The sequence below is a fragment of the Cupressus sempervirens genome, chromosome 10 (assembly GCF_028749045.1).
Source record: "Cupressus sempervirens isolate cs-2001-9-10 chromosome 10, ASM2874904v1, whole genome shotgun sequence".
NCBI lineage: Eukaryota > Viridiplantae > Streptophyta > Pinopsida > Cupressales > Cupressaceae > Cupressus > Cupressus sempervirens.
The window spans coordinates 412,079,232-412,102,186 of NC_143127.1; positions in this window are offsets into that span (position 1 = coordinate 412,079,232).

Genomic DNA, 22,955 nt, shown 5'->3' on the forward strand with positions numbered 1-22,955 from the left:
TAGTGATCAAAATCTGTGCAGGACTACATACCAGGTTAATTGGATGGGCCAATAAGATCCACTTTTGCACTTTAACTTGTCTGATAGCTGACATGAAAAATAAGCCACCTATTCATCTTGCGGCCTGCAAGATAGAAACAGACCCACCTACCATGCGTCATTGAGGTGCTATGTCACTATGGTTAAAATTCTCGTAGTTCTCCATAGTGAGATAGCACCTGCTGTGGATCTGGGGAAGATCTGACGGTGAGCAAGATAGATCTGACTTATTGGTGTATCAACCAATGAGAGCCAGCCACGTGCCAAATTGTCTAACAAGTCCTCGCAGGGCCCACATTCCATGCAGTCATGCCTTAGCTAATGAAAAGACTAATCAACTACCAACATGTCTGACAAATCCTTGCTGATATCTAACGGAGCATACTTGGGACCCACAATCTTTTTTATGTCGCTGATGTATCATTTTCCATCTGGGCACTATGTCGCTAACGGTGAGGAATACAAATTTCCCAATAGTGCCATGGTGCCCACCATGGATGGAAGAAACCTTTCCGTGGAGAAACAACAAGGTAAAGGGGATGACCCACCTACCATGTGGCGAGAAGGCGCTATGTCTCCATGGCAAAATGACGCGCATCTTTCCATAGCTACAAAGCGCCAACCATTGATTTGGGGATGATCTAACGATCATGAACTTGTAGACCCGTGAAAGGAAAAAATGAAATACACTAAGGTTTAATCATTTAATTTTTTGGTATTTCTCAGACATAAAATAACATTAAACCTGGGGACTAGCCGTTAGGTAGGCCGGGTAAGCATTTGAAATTTAAATTTTGGCAGTGCGCAAAAATAAGCAAGAAAAACCCTTATATTGAAAACTTATGATTAATTCAACTATCTTAAATTTAAAAAAAAAACTTTACACAAATAAAACATACTAACACTAATATATTAACAAAATCTAAATTAACTACATACTTAATACCAATAATTCATAACTAAACTAAAACTAACTATACTTACTAAAACTACATACATTTAAAATTTAAGATTTATTCTAAAATAACAATAACATTAATAATATATCTAAAATTGAATAAATCGAAATCAAAACTAAATTCATTTGTAAAAATTTACTGACTTAAACTAAAAACTACTAATTATATTTTAAAACTTGAAACCTTTCAAACAAATATCAATTAAATTAACTTCAAATTTCTACTAACTCAAAATTAAACAATCTAATACTAATTTAAATTACAACTAAATCTAACTATCTTAAATTAAAAATTGTCATAATACTAACTAAACTAAAAATCTTTAACCAAAACTAAACTTGCTAACTTAAAACATAATATACTAACATTATTTTAACAGACTCTAAAGAAATACTAACTCAAGCTAAATACTAACTAAAAATCCCCTAAACTAACCTAGACTACCTACTAGCCTAGCCACCACTTCGCTTCCCTTCATGATGATTCGTGCTTCCCATGAACTGCACGCTAACCCAGGCCTATCAGTGCAGACCTGCTCTCCTTGCCACTTGCATGAGTCATGCTCATGCATATGCATAGGAACCAACACATGGGGGATAGAAGTATATGGGGGATAAGATTTAGCAAGGAGTAAAACAAATTTAAACAACCTTCTCCATCCCATTGATATGGCATGGGTCTCCATGTAGGTCAGGTACAGTACGAATAGTGGCAGGGAATTAGATAGTCTAGCACCTAGTTTTTCCCATGGAATGCAAGGCAAGGTGAGAGGTGGGAGGAGGAAATAAACTTAGGATGGTGTGGTTGCATAAAATTTTATTTAAACAATTTTTGTTGCCCTCCCCAAAATTGACATGACACATGTACTTGCTGCAGGTGATAGGGCATTGCCCACACCTAGCTTGTAATAGGATGGGAGAAAAATGGTAAGAAAATGTGGGGAGAAGTTAATTTAGTGGGTAGCTTTAAATTTTTCTTTTGATTAATAAATGAATAGGTATAATGACCTAGGCAAGTACCTTGTCTTCTCAAGAAGAATGGATTTAATGCTAAAGTTTTTTTGTTGAGAGATGTTGGTAGGATATTCATTTAAATGTTTTAATTTCAAATGTATTTAATTTATATTCTTTTAAAAAGATTTAATAATGATTTTGGTTGAAATTCAAAGGAATAACTTAGAGAATATTCTCTATAAACTTGGGGGAATTAAAATTTTCCCCATACATTTTCCAGAGAGTATTTTACTCTTGGGAATGCACATTTTTCTTTGAAGCCAATTTTTGTCTAAGTGTTGACATGTTTTTCTTTGCTATATATTTTTTTACAAGGAGTAATTTCTAACCTAGTAACAACATTAATCCCTTTTAGCAAGCATACTAATACAAGGAAGTGTATAAGGTTATTCTTTTCTTTTCTCCTATAATTATGTTGAATCAATCATCATATAACAAGGTGTATGTTCCATTTATTCAGAATTCAAGGTGATGCATAATTCTTAACCAAATTTGATTTTTTCAATTATATAATATAACAAGGAGAGGAATGAATTTTTTGTTCACAATGTAGGATTGTTCATTTCCTCTTAATACATATAACATTAAATTGAAAACTTCAACATATCCAATTTACTCTTCCTTAATATATTTGAAACAAACTTGAAATTCATAATTCAATAACATAATCCATTAATCTATTTTCTCACATACATATGCATAGTTTGAAAACACATAAGAGCAATGCAAGAAGGTTTTCAAAATCCTTTTTCTTTTTCTATTATTCATCCTGGTTCAAGGCTCAATCCAGAAAAAACCAGTAAGAAAACCCAATCTCCTTGCCAAATACATCAAAGTTTAAATACATTTTTACATAATGTTACAATTCAATTGAAATCTCTTCTAGGACTTTCACAAGAGATCTTTACCAAAGTCTTCAATGCAACAAGGGAACCATGGGAGAGATAAGAACCAACATGGAGGTAAAACAACACAATAAGATGAACAATTCAAGCATGCATTCCCAACTCAATTTTACAAAATAGGTCCAAGCATAGAATCTGACTAGGGGGGAGGTGGATTTTTCCAATGGGAGATGTCAATCATCATACCATAACATAACCCTTTCAAGGCTAACACTTCAAGAACTTATGTTCTTCTACAAGGCCCTTTTGAGGCTATTACCACAAGGATTTTTATTCTTTTCCATATCAAAAATTCTCAATATCAAACAAGGTATGTGATGACAAGCAGGGGCCCATACACCCTACCCTCTTTCCCTCCTCTCACCATGAGAGGAGACTCTACACCATTGAGGTCCAACTAAGGCCCTTCCCCCATACATGGCCACTTCTTCCCTATCCAAGGGTGAGTAATGCCAAAAAAATCCCCATGAAATCCCCTCAAAACAAAATATCAAGACAAGCATAAGAATAACATCAAGAACAAGTTAAAATCCCTCCAAATCAATCCCAACACACAAGCAAGAAAAACAAAGAACAACACAATGCCTTATGCATGATTCAAGCATGAACGACATGGAGATAAAATCAAAGGAGTGAAGAACTCCTACCTTCACAAAAGTTATGGAAAATGATAAGTTGAGAAGAGCTTTTCCTTTTCTTCCTTCAATCTTCAAACTTTCTCCAAAACTAGAGATTGGGTAACCAACCCAAAACCACTCCAAAATGCCTCTAAGTATGATCCTTAACTCAACTAGACTTCAAGTAATCTCAAAATGAAGTTTGAGTCACCAAATCAAGTAGGAGGCAATCAATTTTCGCAATCAATCAAAAATATGGTTTTTTAGTGACCCTAAAAGTCAAACAAAGAGGCTAAGGTGGTGGAAAGTACTCCCCACCCATACCCTTACCCCTAGGGAACTTAAATTTAATGGTTTTAAGCCTTAAAGACTTAATAGGAAACAAACAAAGGCTAGGGGAATTGTAAGACGAATTAACAACCTTCAAAGGAAAAAAATGAAAGGATAGCACAAATTAACAAGGGGTTTAGTTCCATCTTTCCATTAGGTTTCCAGTTTAAGTATCATGCACACTCATTGCACACATCAGTTGGTTCAAGAAATCACATGCATTATGTAATTTACATATCAGAAAAATCATATAAATTAAAATATCCATTTTTCTAATAATCAATTGTTTATCTAATTCTACTCATATTTTTGACTATTAAAATTGCATAATCAAAGTGTTAGTTTTTCATTTATTTACTTCATCATCGTACATGCTCATAAAGCATTAAATGACGAAAACAAATATCTAAAAGTAAAGCATCACACATCATAAGTAGCATAATAATGTTCAGTGCATCAAATAATGTTCTAACATATCAAATCATGAGTATCAAAATAATAATGTATCACGATGCTAGGTTGAGTCGGGGCGAGGCCTCACAAAGAGATTGGAGCCTTACCAAAGAGGGAGAAACCATAACATCTACCTAGATAGAAGGAGATATAAGAAGAAATTCAGAGTGAAGTTATAAGGATAACACAAAGGAGTTTTGTAACCTATTTAGAAGATGGAAGTTGCTAATAGAGGAAGATAGTTCAATACAAGGAATTATTTTCTTTTTTGGTATTTTGTTGGTCTTACTAATTTAATGTAGTCAGTTTGGTTGATCCATTTCGTTTGCCACCAATTCCAAACAAGGAGATTGTTGAGAATAGATTGAGGAAGATTGTTGAAGGAGACTATTGAGAATATATTGATATAAGCATGATCAATATATATGTTTCAATCATTATCTTGTCACTAATGTCAAACTTGTTATTTTTTAGTAAGAAAACTACTTATATGATTTAAGTACTATCACTTATTTGATTGATGAAGAGGATTTGATCAAAAGATGTAACAATAGCACCTAGAGGAAAGGTTGAGTTATGGTATGTTAAGAAGTACAAGAATTAGTTAAAAGAGTGATACCATGATCTATTGATAAACTACAAGGTTACAAAGGCTGCTTACACTAAGAAAGTATAGAAGAACAAGTTAGACAAAGTTTTTTTGCCAAGCTTGATTGAGTGGATAGTAGGTGCCGAGAAAAGTTAGTGCAAGCCAAGTAGAAAATTAGTTTGAGTTGAGTAAAAGTCTATTTTAGTGTAAGAAGAGAAAAATAGTGGATGTCAAGTAAAATTTAGTTGATGTTGAGCACTAGAAAACTTTAGTTCATCCCAGTGATTTTATAGAGGATGCCAACCAATGATATATGTGCTGAGCATTAGAAGCAAGTTAATACCAAGTGACTACATTATTTGGAACATCATGAATTAAATGGATTTGATCCAACAAGTTTATTTTCTTGGACTATGTGAACCAAGTGGAAGATAAGATTGATGACCCAGTGGCACATAATTCAAGTAAATCATTTTGAGGTGAATTCAAAGAGGATTGAAGGAGAATTTTCTAGAAGAGATATGAAATATGGGGTAGATTCATTGTATCCTACCTAACCTATCCTAACCTTAAATTGGATAATTGAGAACGAGTGACAAAAGATCTAAATTTCCTATTTATGGGAATGGCTAGTTAAAATCAAGGGTTGTCATATGTGAGAACCTAAGGAAGACAAGGAGTCAAGGGTTTTTCTTCATCAAGTGACCTAAGAGAAGAGTTTGCATTAGTATGTTAAGAAAGAAGGCTTAAGGGTATGACTTCTTGAAGGGTGAAAAAGATATCAGAGCTGAAATGTGTGAAGGCCAAGCAGAATGGAGGACTACAATAGAGCTCTATAATTTACAAATGAAGTTGTAAATTGTTATCAGATTAAGCCTTACTATTAACTCTAATAATTGTATCAATCTAGGGTAAAATCCTTTGAATTAAGATTGACCTAACAATCATTTGTAAATCTTTTAACTAGGTGACATTCCAAGTGAATGGTCTAAAGTCCTCTAACAAAGCTCACTCCTAATAGGGTGATTGAAATCCTTTAACAAGGTCACATTTAATAGTGTGTATTATAACTTTTAATAGGGTTGGTCTTTCACAAGGCATCAGTTTAGAAGATTGAAAAAGAGTAGCGTGTTACAGGTGGTTTTTCCCAAATTGGGTATCCACATAAATCATTGTGTCAAGTGTGTTGCTAAATTTTTTATGTATCATGTTTACATTTTTGCAAGTTGATTTAACAGTAACCTACAAGATTTAAGTGATTACATAATCAAATGGATGCATGCATGATGATAAATGTTTTATGGGTTCACTAAGATGTGAAAAGTTTTATTTTTACATCTAGACCTTGGATAACTGATCCACCCCCCCTTCCCCCTCTTAGTTATTCTAAAGTATTCCAAGATTAAATGCATATTGTTTTGTTGCATTTAGTTTTTGAGCATTTTTTAATCTTTTTTTGTCATTGGACATGTCAATATTGAAATTGGCTAGAATGACAAAAGCATTTATTATTTTTACAAGTGAAAGTATTTCAGTCATGTTGGTTGTAATATCTTCCACAACAATTTTTGGTCTAGCATACATGTTGGACATGCTGAGGTAGTCACATGCGTGATTTACTATTAATGTTATGGATTATGTATTTGTTGTTTTGTGTTGCATTATTTTTTGAATGATTAGATTCTTTTTAGTTATAAATAGTTTACCATGAATATGGTACAATGCATTATTGTTATACTTGTCAAGTGGGATGTTGGTTTCATGATATACCATTTGGATTTCTTGTAAGTGCAAGATATGTAATGATATTAAACCCTAGTCATTGTCAATGTTATTTTCATGAGATAGTAAGCTATAAGTGTTTGATGTACATAAGACCAAGTGTGTTGTAGACAAAGAATAGTTTGTTTGGTTTTTAAATTTTCATTGTGCTTTAGACTGAATATGAGACATTTTGAGGCCTATTTTTTCTTTGACTTTGAAGTGTTTTGGTTGCAACAATTTTAATAGATATAATGATTCAATTATCTTTGTTCATGAAAGTGTTATATACACTAGTCCATGGTGTGTTATGCCTAATGGATAAAATTCTAGTCCTTGCATTATGAGCCCTTGAGAGAAATGTATGATTTGGGTGCATGTTATTTGTATTTCAAATTGTTTTCTAATTTTTATCTTTTTACTTGTAAGAATTTTTGGTATAGACCTAGCTATTTATAGTATCAGAGCCCAAGTTTTTTGATAGTTTCACCATAGTATTGAGCTAGTTTATTTCTTTGATGCAGCTCAGTTTTTGGATTGTAAAAATCTACCCAAACTACATCAATATTGTGTTTTATCAAGTATTCTTGGAATATCTTTCCAGATCCATTGACAAGTCCATCTTCATTTTATAGTTTCCTACAATAATTTTGACAAAGGATGTTCGGTTTGAGGATTATTTGGCTTTGTAGTATTTTTTTCTAGTTGTAAAATTGAATTCAAACATTGCATTCATCTATCTCATTGATTGCATCTAGTATTACACGTTTTCCATCAAGTTTCAACAACATGATTTTTTTTGTGCATCTACATCCTTTCTAGTATGAAATGGGTTGGGAAATGTTGGCTCAATGGGTGTTGGACATAAGCATTTGCAATTGAGATATTGTAAGTCATCATTTGTTTATAGGCCTACTCTTATTATTTTTAATTTTGAGATGAATTATTCATTAGTTTGCCACATTGTAGTGGTTAAAGAATAACAATTGACATTATCTTTCCATGAATTAAAGATACAGAGTGAAGTATGGGTAGTTCTTGATATAAATCTCTATAGAAAATTATATCTACATTTCCAACATATAAAGTAGGTATTTCCATATCTCTTGTAATCATTTGTCAATGTAGTGTAAGAAAATTGAACCAATAACTAGTATTTCATCTATGAGGAGGATGTGCAATTGACTATATCTCTTTGACATTGTATCTAGTGTTTCCATATTTAAACATACAAATTTGATTTTTTAAAGGTATGTGAAAAGCTGAGTGTAATGTAGTTTGACCTATGTTGTATGTTGGTTTACATAAAAATGTTGTTACAAGGTGGTTTGGTTTATTTGGAACATTACCAAGGAAATAAGAGTAAATGTAGGTTAGAGCTTGATAAATGACTATAATTGTAAAGCTCTTACTAGTTCTAGCTCCATCTATCACGAAAAAATAAGGTGGTTTTTGGAGGTATTTTATTTTTTCAATGCAATTTCCTTCACAATGGCTTATTGCTCTTTCTATAACATTTGTCTCAATTATATTAGTTAGTTTTGTCCATAATTTGTGGACCCTCTATTATTTAGTACTACTTTTTAGCTATGTTGTTATGGAAAATACTTGGAATATCTACTCCTATGAAATATTCCTCTTATTATTTTCTTGTTTTATTTGTGAAAGATATTTTTATGTTGTCATTGTTATTGTTTACTGGATCAATATATTTTTCAATGTATGCCCATGTAGAATTTGTATTATAGTATAAACTCCCATGATTTATCTGAATTATATTCTAGTTGTGCAAATGTTTTTTGGCCAAGAGTCAAAGTTATGTTTTAATGCATCTTCATGCATTACAAATGACATATATAATAGTAGTTGTTCTCTACAATGATTCTCTAGATCAATATTCTTAGTGAAGTTACTAAAGCATATGATGTGTGGTTTTTCTTTTTAGTCAATAGGACAACCATTTTTGTTATATTGGGAAGGAAAATTTGCGAGGCATATATTTTCTATGATGTTTGGGCATTTTAAGTGGTATTCTATAAGTGATTTGCACATTACATTTCTAATTCACTCGCCTCTTCCAGTAATTGTTTAACAAGTTTCAATATAGAAGTTCACTCTGTATTAGGTCTTGTGTCAATAATAATACACTTTATTGAACTATTCTTTAGTGTAAATGATAGAACAAGATGATTTTCTTGTTGAGATGCTATTTGTTCCAAGTTTAGAAAAGCATTGGCCTATTTACTTATCATTTGTAACACATCTATATGTTTCATATTGATGGTCTTTGTGCATTATCTTAAATGAATTTTCCATTATCTTCTCTACTTAAGTCATTTATGAACTACATTACATTACTGCAACATATGCATTGAGTGTAAAGTGTCCATTAACATTTTCTCTCCATAGTTGGGGCATTTTTTAGGCAAATATTATTCCACATTTTTGAAGGATTTCTTTGGAGAAAAAGTGTGGATCTAAGAAATGTTGACAATAATGAAAGTAAATAGTTATTTTTGGAAATGTCATTGTCCAGTAGGAAGTCATCAAATGTGAATGATGTAGCATTGTTTCCATCTTGCGATTTGGAAAGAATACTTTTGAAAATATTGTATCTAGTTTCATTGTTTTTTGTTAATGGTTCAAGTATTATTGTTGTTCAAATAGGTGGAAAAGGAAAGTTTTATCTATGGGCTTCTTTTTTCTGGATCTTCTATAGTTTTTTGTATGACAATGTTCATGATATATGGGTACATCTAATTCTAGATGTGTAGTTTGATGTGTTATGTACTTGACTAAAAATTACACAATATTTCTGTTTCTTTCTTTTCGATATATGAGCACATTTTGAAACCATATTAGAATATTCTCATGTGCATTGCCTTGATTTTGGAATTTGGTTACCAAAAAATAATCAAGAACATCTCCAAAGAAAGAGTTATTTAGAAATAACAATTTTAAAGAGCATTTATCCTATGTTTATACTAGCATACACAAGTAACTGGATCTTTTTAATGAGTTCAAATCTATCATTTTGATTATTTTTATATAATTTACATGATGTGTATGAAGTATAATAGGTGTTGTAAAGGCATTCAATTGTATCTATCAAAAAATCCAAATTTTGTTTAGCACTAGTGAAATTAAGGAAAATTGTGGGTGGACCTAGTTGGCATATCACTATCACTACATTTTTTTTGAGTTATTAATTGTAGTCTAGTGATATTCATATTCTTTTGAAGTTGACATAACCACTATCTAATTTTAGCAGTTTCTTGAAATTAGGATTATTTTTAACATCTTTTTCTAATAACTTTCTCCCTTTCAATCATCCCTTGCATATTCTAATAATATTGTTGATAAGACATGTTGCATAAGTATCTTTATTGTCTTGAAAAATATGTTTGTTGTGTGGTATTCAAAATGTTGATATGAATGTAACAATTTTCATTGTGTTATGTTTTGGTAGCTAATTTCTTTAAAATATTGTGTTCACATAGGTGGCCATAGAAAAGTGTCAAGAAGTTCATTTCTTCTTTTTATTTATCCTTAAATATTCCAATTGGGAACTTGTCTTGTGTGGGTTTAATCTCAATTACTTTATCTTGCATTTTATGTATATTGTTAGATTATGTAAAGTCATCTAGCAAAGTTTTAGATGCATATTCTTTCTCTATGTTATTTTTTGATTCAGTTTCACTAGTACTAGGTTCGTCATCTATTTTAATTTGACTATTATTATCTATTGCTTGTTTCCAATTTTTATTTAGCTTAAATTTATCCATTTTGCACAATGTAGTCTTTATGAGTTGGTTAAGATCTTGGATGATAAAATTTGGTTAGACCATGGTCTTTTGGAAAATTCTTTGATATTCTAATATTCTTTTTAGGGCTACGTCAATTGTTGTTGTGCTAAAGACTAATGATGGAAATTCTTTTTGTATAATTGTTTGCGATACTAAGAATGTTAACAATTGAACCAGTGAGTCCTATTTGAGATATTTTATATCCTAGTTGCTAACTTTGACTAAACTCAATTTGTTGGGAAACTAGTTGCTCTTTTATTTGTGTCAACATTTTAAAAAACTTCTTTTTTATTGTTTCTTATACTTTCTACCAAGGCATAATCTGGAATTTTTGCATGATCAAAAATTTGAGCATGTTAAGTTTTCTTCAGTATATTTTGCAAGTTTACAGTGGTATGCCTATTTTTATTCATCTCTAAAACTTCTTGTGTCTTTTTGAAGAATATTAATTGGCATACTGTACATATGTGTTTGGGCATATCTTAATTGTTTCTTGGAACACTTGAACTGCAAAAAAAATTTTCTCTCTTTTTTGAGTTACAATTTCACTGTATCTATAAGATGGAGTGATAATCATGTTGGCTAGACTTTGATTTTCTCTTACATGTGTTGCATTGTTTTGTTCATTGCTTGTAACTTTGACAGAATCAAGGTTGTCATTGTATATAGGTTGTTGCATTGATTCATATTTATTCTCACTTATCATTTTTTTTAGTTTGTGAAGTGATATTAGTTGGTGTCTATTTTTTTCCTCATTATTTACTAGTGTTTATTTTATGCTTTGAATTTTTATCTTTTCTTTCTTTGCATATGTTTTTTCATGTTGTAATTCATTGAATCTTGATCTCTTTTTTGTTTGTGCATATTTGACATGAGTTTTGTTTTATGTTTCTTGTTTCTATTTAATGATATTAAGCTCATTTTTATCAATTTTGTTTCCTATTAGTTGTTGCACTAATTATATATTTTTTCAACATCTTATCATATTTTTAATGTTTCAAAGTGATATTCTTTGATGTGTATTTTTTTTTAGTTTATTGTTAACTATTATTTGACTATTATTATCTATAGCTTTGATCTAATAGTTATTATATATTCCACATTTACTATACTTGAAGATATTTGGGCCTTTCCAAGGGATGCCCATTTTGAAGTAAAACAATTTATCCTCTACCATGCCAAAGCATAGTAAAAGAATACTATGAGAAAACAATGGAAATGTTGATTTCCTTAAAAAAGGCTATAATGTTACTAATTTGAAAAGGGGAAAATATGTATGAATCTTTTTAGAGTTCCAACAATTTGGGATCTGAGAGCAAAAAGACTAAAGTGAGTGATTAAGGGTAAAATAATATTAAAATATGTTGAAGAAACACTAAATAAAGTGAGGTTTATCCTTAAAAATAGAAATTCATAAGAACTAAAAGGTATGATCAAGAGTAAAGATCAAAGTTCATTTTTCAATAAAGAGAATACAAAACAAAAGGGTCTAGTTTATGTGTCCCTTCTACCAATCATCAGGTTAACAAACTACACCAAGATCATATATTGATAAGTAGTTATTGAAGATATTATAGAAGCTACTGGAAAATATTTTTAGACCATATGTGTAAAAGAGAATGCACAAAACAATTGAAAGTTTTACAATAAGAGAAATTTGATGAATTTTAGAAAAAAATGGGTGTTTTGTGGCAAGTAGAAATGAAGGGAGAATTATTTGTTTCATTGTTAATTTTGTACTTGTTAGTAAATAGATCTGTCTTCACACAAAATACTCGTAGGATGACTCAAAAATATCCAAACTTGAAGACAAAACAACACCTATAGTTGGGTCACATTGCAAGGGATTATGCAAGCATCCTCTAAATTTTATAGGGTACATCTCCTTGGTTAGATTTACAAAGAATGAAATTAAGACTAAAGTAAGGAAATCTAAACTAGGCACCAAAAAATCTTTATTTATAGAAAGACAGGCTAGTAGCCCATACCTTTGAGAATGTGCCCATCCACTCATGCGAAGCCATTAACAAGCCATGAAAAATATCTTCTAGCTTGGAAGAGTGGCTGATATGCAAGTGTAACCACTCTAAATTAATTGTGTATGACTATTGCAAAAAGAAACTCATCAGTTACATATGCAAGAAGCTTCATGGGTGACATATCAAGACCAAGAAAACCATCAACAACTCCTTGTGTAGGCTAGCTCTTATTGAAATCTGATTTTCCCTTTTTTTAAAATTCACATTCCAAGAAGTCACATTTTACATCTATTTCTAAACAAATTGGTTTCAGCATAGGATCACTTTCAATCAACTCAATTTCATCACCAAATATAAATACTTCAAAACCATCAGAGTGAGTGTATGATATCTACATAGAGATTTTTATTCCATCTTTCTCATAGAATGTTTTCTAACTCATTAGTCAACATATTATGACCAAGTTTAGATAAACAAAGTAGGTATGGAGGATCAAAAGTTATGGGTTTCTGAGTGTAGCACTATCAATTTAGCACTAATAGTCACAAAAAGAAAATCATAGAAAATTAGTCATGTTTCAGGGGTCATAACTTTTAATCCCAATGTTGGCTTCAACTAATTCTTGGATATATTTTAGAATTCCTAGTCTTCTAAATCTTTGGCAAACAATTTTGTCAGATTTTTTATGGATCAAACATTATTGGCATTGGTGTGGGCTATCAAAACTATCATGACAATTCTAACATGATGATGACATTTCATCGCCAGTAAATGCCATATGTCCAAGTCTTCTTGTAAACATTATAAAATGATATCTGTAAACTCTTAATTATAATTTTAATAAAGACTTTATGCTATAAAAGAAGATGGATAAAGGAAAGTGATTGTGAACAATGATAAAAGGAAAGGAGATTTTTTTCATTCATATAATTTCCATGAATTAGTTATGAAACTCAGTAAAGCTCTTGAGAAGTTTACTTAGTGGGAGAAATTTGGAAGAAAAAGGGTTCCACTTTCCTGTAGATGGTGTGCTGCACATAAGGGGAAATGTACGATGTATAGGGGGTAGCTTTTTATGGTGATCAAAGATGTCCTTTTTAATTTAGTTTTCTTTTCTAGTATTTTGCATATATTTTCAATTTCTAGTAATACTTAGAGATTGTATAGTTTTTGATTGAATGAAAGTTCCATTGTTTTGAGAATGGTGTGCTTTGAACTGATGTTGTCCTTGATCTATGTGTAGATTAATGTTGAGTTGTGGAATCATATTCTATTACTAAATTCATTTGTTGTAGAGTTTGTTCCTCTTCATTTAATCTTATCTCAGTCTTTCTAAGTGCTTGTGCAGGTAGAAGAACTATGCATCTCCATTGTTGTATGTGAAAGTCTTTTCTTCTTATTTTAGTTGTAGTCAATTGTCTCATATCCAAGAATAATAAGGGAAAGCTTCACTTCTCTATTAAAAGAACTTCTTAATTTAATTATTTTTATATCTAATTGGAGAACTGTACCCTATAAAATTTAGAGGGCACTTGCATAATCCCATTGCAATGTGACCCAATTGTTGGTGTTGTTTTGTCTTCAATTTCGGGCATTTTTGAGTCATCTTGCGAGCATTTTGTGTGAAGACAAAGCTATTTACTAACAAATTTTCTGAGACTCTACTGGGTAAATTGGAAATGATAGATTAGTGTTTTTCTTTTCTCAGTTAAAATTATTTTTTGTATCAATAGAGATTAGTGACTCTATTATAAACTTTTACAATTTTTGTCAAAGAGTCAAGTGTTTTCAATTTTAGAATTTAAGGTACCTCCCCTGGGCTAGAGGTTGGTAGCTCTATTGAAGAAGGATACCTAGTAGCCTTCATTATAGATAAATAAATCTCAAAACATTGGATTTTGACAAGAGATAAAGATACCTCAAAGTTATTTATCTTTATCCCATCATTCAAAGGAAATCCTATCAAAGAGGTTACCGAAGAAGTTGCAAGACAAATAGTCTTGTTAAAGTCATTTTATGGTGTCATCCTCATCAAGAAGACACCCTAGGTGCAAGATCTTGGAAAAGAAGGAGGTGCATGTGAGAAAGAAGAAATAGGTGAAATAGAATTCAAATAGGAGTAGGATCTTGAAAAAAAATCAATGGGAAGCCAAGAAGATGACAAATATCTAGGCATTTTTTTGCCCCATATGATTCCTGTCTTCACAACACCTTTAGTAGGTGTTGAAAAATAGGTCAAGATTTTGGATTGCCCATCTTTATTTCCATCTAATAGAGGTTTTCAGTACATTCAAAAAGGGGAGGATGTCTCTTTTCATTATGTTTCTATGATTATGGAGAGTTGTATTCAAAAACCATTTCCTTCAATTGCTTGTCATGAGGAAAATTTGATGTTTGATTTAAAAGAAGAGTATAAAAAATATGATTTCTCTTTTATATGTCAAAGAAAAAGTGTAGAAAACATTACTTTAATAGGGAATAAATTAGAGGATGTGAATGATGAGAGTGTGTAGGGCAGCAAAAATACATTATTCTCACCTATAGAAAACATCGAGATTTCAACAAAGAGCTATGTCTAAAGAATGATAGTCCATTAAAGTTTTTATGCATAAATGATTCTTAGTTATTCAAGGAAATAATAGGAGGAATAGTTAGTGGGGTAAAATTACAAACTTGTGTCACCCTTTTACAAAAGAAAAGGCTAACATCAAAAAAAGTGTTAGACTTCAACAATGTTAAAGTCATAAAGTTCTATTCTAAATTTTAAGTTGGTGTAAACTAAGGAAATGTGTATAAAATAATAAATTTTTTATATGTTATTTTTTCAAACATTTAAAAAATAAAAATAGTATATTTTTATAATTTTCAATAAACTTTTTTATAGTGTTAAAAATCGAGCAAATTAGGGGTTATAGTTCCCATCATAGAAATAACTAGAAATAAATGTATTTTCATCTAAATTTGAAGAATGTTGTTGATGACAAATGTACCTAGAACTATCAAAAAGAAATTTTCAAAAATATTGTATATTTTGTTTGTTAAAGCTATTTAAAATTGAACTTTTCATAATTTAATAGTTTTTTTTATTCCCACCATCTTTTGCCTAGTAAATCTGTGTTAACCATTACAAATGTTATATATAATTGAAGAGGACTCCCTCATCTAGAACAATTTATCATTTAAAAAAAAAATTCGTTATCATCTACTAATTTTTATATTTTTCTGAATGTGCATCATCTTCAATGTTGAAATACCTACTTGCATTATTTTTTAATTATTGTAATCGATATTGTGTCACCTATAGAAAATAATTATATTGGCATAATTCTGCCTACAAGTTCTATCCATTTTTATTTTTTACTTTTTTGAAACCCTAATTTTCATGATGAAATTGGTCTTTGAAGTGTTAAGTTCTTCAGAATTGCAAAAGACATGAAAGAAAGTGCCACATTGGATCACACATAGAAATTTATGACAAGATCCAATCTAGTCATACCAGATTGAGCCGGATCCATATGACCCAAAAGTCATCTGCACAAGGTCACATGCACGAGCACTTTTAAATAATAAAATATGTTTTTTATTTGAAATGTAAATTTTTGTTTTTTTAATTGTTATATTCAATTCAATAAAATAGGTTTTTTAATTTTGAAGGTAAAGTTTACTTTTAAATTGTTATATTTAATTCAATAAAATAGGTTTTTTATTTTAAAGGTGTTGGAAATTTGAATGAAAAGATCATTGATGAAGATTGATTGAAAGAGGGAGATTTTTGTTAACAAAATGTTTTTAATCATTGTTTTTTATTGATGTCAAACCTCCTATATGTAGGAATGACACTTGCTTATAAGATCCAAGTACTATCACTTAGTTGATTGATGAAGAGGATTTGATCAACAAGATGCAACAAGAGCACCTAAGGGAAAGGTTGAGTTATGATGTTGTAATGAAGTGCAAGGATCAGCTAAGACAATGATTAAATGATGTATTGGTAACACACTCAAAGATACAAAGATTGGTCACACTTTAGAAATATTGGAGGAATACATTGTAACAAGGTGGACTACAAAGATTAAACTAAGTTCATTAGTGGGTGCCGAGAAAGCTAGTTAAAGTTGAGCAAAAGAAAAATCTAGTGTGTGCTGAGAGATCTTTAGGTGCTGAGCAAAGTTCAAGTGCCGAGCAAAGTAACAAGTGCGAAGCATAAAAAAATCTTAGTTGGTGCTGAGTGAACTTTAGGTGCCGAGCATTAGTAAAAAAACAGTTGGTGCCGAGTAACACAATATGTGTCGAGCACTAGTATTTCAATAGTCCTAGGCTACTACATTATGTTAAATGACAAAGATTCACCAAATCTAAGTTGACATAGTTGTTACCTTGAATTTTGTGAACCAGTTAGAGGATAAGGATGATTAACTAGTGGCACATAATTTATGCAAACCATTTTTGGGTGAATTCAAAAGGATTATTAGGGAAGTTTCTAGAGGAAATATAATATGGGTTAGATACAATGAATCCTACCTAATCCATATGAATTGAAATTAAAGGATGAAAGAATCGAGTGGGAAAGGAACTCCAATACTTCTATTTAAGGAGTCACAGACATAGAAGCAAGAGTTGCTATTTCTATTGGAGTGCCAAATTACAAATTGAATAGAAGGGTGTCAAGGAGAAGACATCTAGGAGAAGGAAGAATAGAGCATAGAGGGTCTACTTCGATAAGTGGTTAGAAAGAGATGATTTGACTAGTACAGTGGGCATGGAGATACAAGAAGATTGAACTTGAAAGGAGGGCAATTTGTCAAGGGTTGCAGAGACTGAAAGTTGGGCAATGGTATGAGTTGAGAAGTGATCTGAGATCTGCAAGTTAAAGTGTATGTTGTAATCAAGTCAAAGATTTTCTAATACTCTCTAGCAATTGTATTAGATATGGAAATCTTATGGACTTAGGTTGGCCTAACAACCATTTGTAAATCCTTTAACAGGGTGGCATTCCAAGTGAATATTCTAAAGCCCTCTAACTAGGCCCACTTCTAACAAGGTGGTTAAATCCTTTAACCAGGTCACATTTAACAGTGTGTTGTAAGCCTTTAATAGGGTAGGCCTTTCATAGGGCATCACTTTAGAAGAGTGAGAATTGAGTAGCATGTTAGTGGTGATTTTTCTCAAATAGGGTTTCCATGTAAATCACTGTGTTATGTGTTGATTTTTTCATGTTTTATGTTGGGATGTTGATTTGTCGTAACTTTGAATGAATGGTTGAATGGGCTCACTACACTTAGTGAAAAAGTTTGAATTAGACATTTGGACCTTGAATAAATGATTCACACCCCCCCCTCCCCCCCCACTTTAGTTATTCTAAAGCATTTCTAAAAATTGGTATCAGAGCCATCAAGGTAATAGAAGCAGGAAGACCAAGATGTCCAAGAGAGAAGTTCCGAAGCTCAACAAAGACAACTTTGTTGTATGGCAGAGTCTGATGAAATTACACCTTGGATCAATAGGTGATTATGCAAAAACCTCAATTGGAACAAAACATGTAGAACCAACTAGATAGGTCTCTTAGTGCAGATGATTTGAACAAAAGGAAAGAGCACAATCAAGCAATGCTAGAGATTGCCTCTACACTCAACTATGCTGAATATAATGACATCAAAGATTGTGACACTGCATTCAAGATGTGGAAAGACCTAATAGATATCTATGGAGGAGATCAAAATGTTCAAAGATAAAAGAGAGAAAGCCTTAGAGGAAATTTTTATGACATGAAAATAGAGGAAGGAGAAAATGCTACTCAATATTCTACTAGAATGAAAGAAGTGGTAAGTGCAATAAGAATTCTAGGTGGTCAATTGGAAAAAGAAACAGTCAACAACAAATACTTAAGAACTCTACTCTCTATCTATGATATTAGAGTTTCATCCATTCAAGAGCTAAGGTGTGTACAAGGAAACACACTAACCTTTGAAGGAATAGTGGAAAGACTTATTGCATTTGAATTCTCAAACTTTGACAACTACAGACCTAAGAACCTTTAATTTGCTTTCAAGGCTAAGTTGACATTAAAGGACACTGAGGAGGAGACATCAAAAAAGAAGAGAAGAAAAGGAAAACATGCATCTAGTGATAGTAGCACATATGAGGAAGATGTGGAATACTTGGAAGCACTATTGGCTAGGAGATTCCATAGAGGCAAAGGTAAGTTCAAAGGGAAGCTCCCTATCATATGTTTCAATTGCAATGAAGTAGGTCATATTGCTACAAGATGCACACAAAAGAAGGACTACAAAGAAGGAAACAAGTACAAGAACAAAAGAGAAGATGATAGCAGAGATTACAAGGATAAAGGTAAAAGATGCTACATTGTTGAAGAAGATATTGATGAGAATGATGATGAAGTAGTCTATGTCGCTATGAAGGATGCATTAGATAAAGATGAGGATGAAGAAACAAAATTGGTAACCTGTGTGAACAAGAATGACAAATGGATTAGTGAGTGCTCACATCACATGATAGGATACAAAAGTAAGTTCATTACCTTTATCCGATATGATGGAAATAGTTTTAGATTTGGTAATGATGCTCCATGTCAAATCAAAGGAAAAGGCTCAATTAAATTCACAGAGAAAATTTTATGTGATAATGCATACTATGTTGAAGGATTGAACTATAACTTCTTGAGTGTATCACAGTTAGGCAATATAAGTTGCAAAGTAGATTTTGGAAACAAAATTGCCAATATCTATGACACTGATGGAAATTTGATAGGAAAAGGTGAAAAAACTAGGAGTAACTTGTTTTACATTGATATGGAAGATGCAACTTGTCTTGTTGTTAGACTTGATGATGTGTGGTTATGGCATAAAAGATTGTGTCATTTTAACTTTGACAATCTAATCAACATTAGAAAAAAGAAAAAGGTCATAGCATTTCCTAAACTAAAGAAACCTAAAAACACAATGTGCAAAAAATGTCAACTAGGGAAGATGAATAAGTCTAGTTTCAAAAGAAAAACATACAGTTCCAAAGAAGTATTAGAGTTAGTCCATATAGACTTATGTGGTCCAATACAAGTGCAAAGTTACCTAGGAGACAAATACATAATGCTATTTGTAGATAACTTTTCTAGGATGATGAATACTATGTTCTTGAAGGAAAAATCTGATGCATTTCAAATGTTTAAGTGGTATTTGGCCAGAGTTGAGAAGGAAACAGGAAAGAGTTTGAAATGACTAAAATCAGATAGAGGAGGTGAGTTTATATCAAAAGAATTTGAAGTATTCAACAATGATAGAGGTGTCAAAAGGAAAAAATCAGCACCGAGAACTTCACCTCAAAATGGTATTGATGAAAGAAGGAATAGGTCAGTGATAGACTGTGAAAGAACCTTGATGATGGAGAAAAATGTTGCTCTAAAGTGCTGGAGAGAAGCTGTAAGCACTACTGTTTACACCCTGAATAGAGTCCAAATCAAGAAAGGTATAAATTCAACACCTTTTGAACTATGGTATGGTCACTCACCTATTGTAAAACATTTCAAAGTCTTTGGTTGTAAATGTCATATTCTTAAAGACACTAGAAATGGAAAGTTTGATGCAAAGAGTGATGAAGGAATATTCCTTGGATACTCCACTAGAAGTAAGGCATATACATGTTTGAATACTAACACTAACAATATTGTGGAGAGTGCAAATATAAATTTTGATGAGCATGCAAAAGTTCGAGTTGATGAGTCCAAGAAACCAAAAGATTATAGATCCTTTGTATACTTCTATGAAGGAATGATTGTTGAAGACAATGTTGCAAATCAAGTTGGGAATCAACAGCAAATTTTAATATCAACTGAGTCATAGCCAGTGAATGCCAAGCTGCATTCAGAAGCCAAGTTACAGAATGTGGGAAATACACATATTGATTCTAAAAATAGTATACCTGAAAGAGATGATGAAATACCAGATGAAGAAGGACAAAATGACTCTAAAGCTAAAGGATCAAACATGGAAAGAAGGCAAGAACCAAGGTTAGCTAAGTATGTAAGAAGAAATCACCTTATAGATCAAATCATTGGTGACAAGGATGCAACACCAATGACAAGAAACAAACTAAGAAATGAATCATGTCTAATAAGCAAGGTTGAACCTAAAATAGTGAAAGATGCACTACAAGATGATGATTGGTATAAAGCTATGGAAGAAGAGATAGATCAAATTGAGAAGAAAAAAACTTGGACCCTAGTTCCTAGACTAGCTGATAAGAATTTAAGTGGTACCAAATGGGTTTTTAGAAAAAAACTTGATGAGAATGGTGAGATAACTAGGAACAAGGCCAGACTAGTTTGTAAAGGCTATGCACAAGAAGAAGGACTAGATTATGAGGAAACATTTTCCCTTGTTGCAAGGATGGAAGGAGTAAGAACACTACTTGCATATGTTTCTTACAAAGGTTTCAAAGTCTACCAAATGGATGTGAAGTCTACTTTTCTGAATGGTATCCTGGAAGAGGAAGTCTACATTGAACAACTAGAAGGATCTATTGATGACAAGAACAAGGACATGGTTTGCAAACTACACAAAGAACTTTATGGTTTGAAGCAAGAATGTAGAGCATGGTATGAGAGACTGGACAAATATCTTGTGAAGATTGGATTAGAGAGAACAAATGACAACAAGAACCTATATATCAAAGCTAAAAAAGGTAAATATATTTTGATATCAAAAATTTTTGTTGATGATATAATATTTGGAGGAAAAGACACTCTATGCAAAGTTTTTTCTAATCAAATGGAGCATGAGTTTGAGATGTCAATGTTTGGACAAATCAAATTCTTTGTTTTATTACAAGTACATCAATTAAAGCATGGCATATTTATGACCCAATCAAAATACATCAAGGAGATACTCAAGATATTTGGACTATTGGACTCAAAAACAATTAGTACATCGATGGAAATAGGACATAAGTTGTCAAAGAATGATGAGTCAGCTGAAGTGAATTAGACAATGTATATATCAATGATTAGAAAGTTGCAATATGTTGTACATAATATACCAGACATTGCATTAGCTATTGGAATAGTGGCAAGATTTTTTGCAAATCTAAGAGAAAATCATCTGATGGAAATAGAGAATACTAGGTATCTAAAAGAAACTGATGACTTTGGATTGTACTACAAGAGGATTGAAAAGTTTGAGCTAAGAGCCTACACTGATGCAAATTGGGGAGGTAATATTGATGATAGAAAAAGCACCAGTGGACAAGCACTTTTCTTGGGAAAAAGATTGATTACGTGGACCAGCAAAAAGAAAAGTTGTACCTCACAGTCTACTGCAGAAGCTAAATATGTTGCAGCTACTATTAATCAAGCACCAATATTGTATGTATCAAATATTTGTTGCAAGGTATGAAGGAAGAGGTGAATGAGACTATGATACTTTATTGTGATAATAAAAGTGTTATCAACATATCAAAGAACCCTGTGATGTATGCCAAAACAAAACACATTGCAATCAAGTATCACTATGTAAGAGAATTGGTAGAAGACAAACAAGTGAAGATGGAATATGTTAGTTCAAAGGAACATATTGCTGACATCTTCACAAAAGCACTACCTAAAGATGCTTTTTGAGTACCTTAGAAGTAAATTAGGGTTTATACCCCTAACCAAGGCTACTTGAGGTAAAAGTAATATTTCCCTACATCAAATGAGTTGATTGTTGAGATATTACACATTGATGTAGAGGATTTTTACTTTAGGATTCATGCGTGAAGTAATCAAAGTGCAGAAGTTACAAATCAGTCACAAGAAAAGTGAAAGAGGGAGAAATTGAAAGAACCTACAAATGCTACACTTTCATATGAAGATGCTGAAATAATATGTCTTTGGCATTGTTGTCAAAGAGGGAGAAACTATAATAAGGAAGAAAATAAAAGAAAGAGGATATAGAAGCTAAGAGGGAGAAGTAGAAAAGAAGCAATCAGGAGAATAGATTAGATCAGGGAGATGTGAAAACTAATGGTGCCACAATTTACTTTTTAGCTTTTGACTTACTATTCTAACCTAGTTAGTATTTGGTTGAATAGTTTAGTCTGATGGTTGATCAATTTGGTTTTCCATCAATGCCAAAGAGGGAGATTGTTGGAAATCTGATTGAAAAGATCATTGATGAAGAAGATTGATTGAAAGAGGAAGATTGTTGTTAACAGAATGTTTTCAATCATTTTTTTGTCATTGATGTCAAACCTGCTATATGTAGGAATGACACTTGCTTATAAGATCCAAGTACAATCACTTAGTTGATTGATGAAGAAGATTTGATCAACAAGATGTAACAAGAGCACCTAAGGGAAATGTTTAGTTATGATGTTGTAATGAAGTACAAGGATCAACTAAGACAATGATTAAATGATGTATTGGTAACATACTCAAAGATACAGAGGTTGGTCACACTTTAGAAACATTGGAGGAATAAGTTGTAACAAGGTTGACTACAAAGCTTAAACTAAG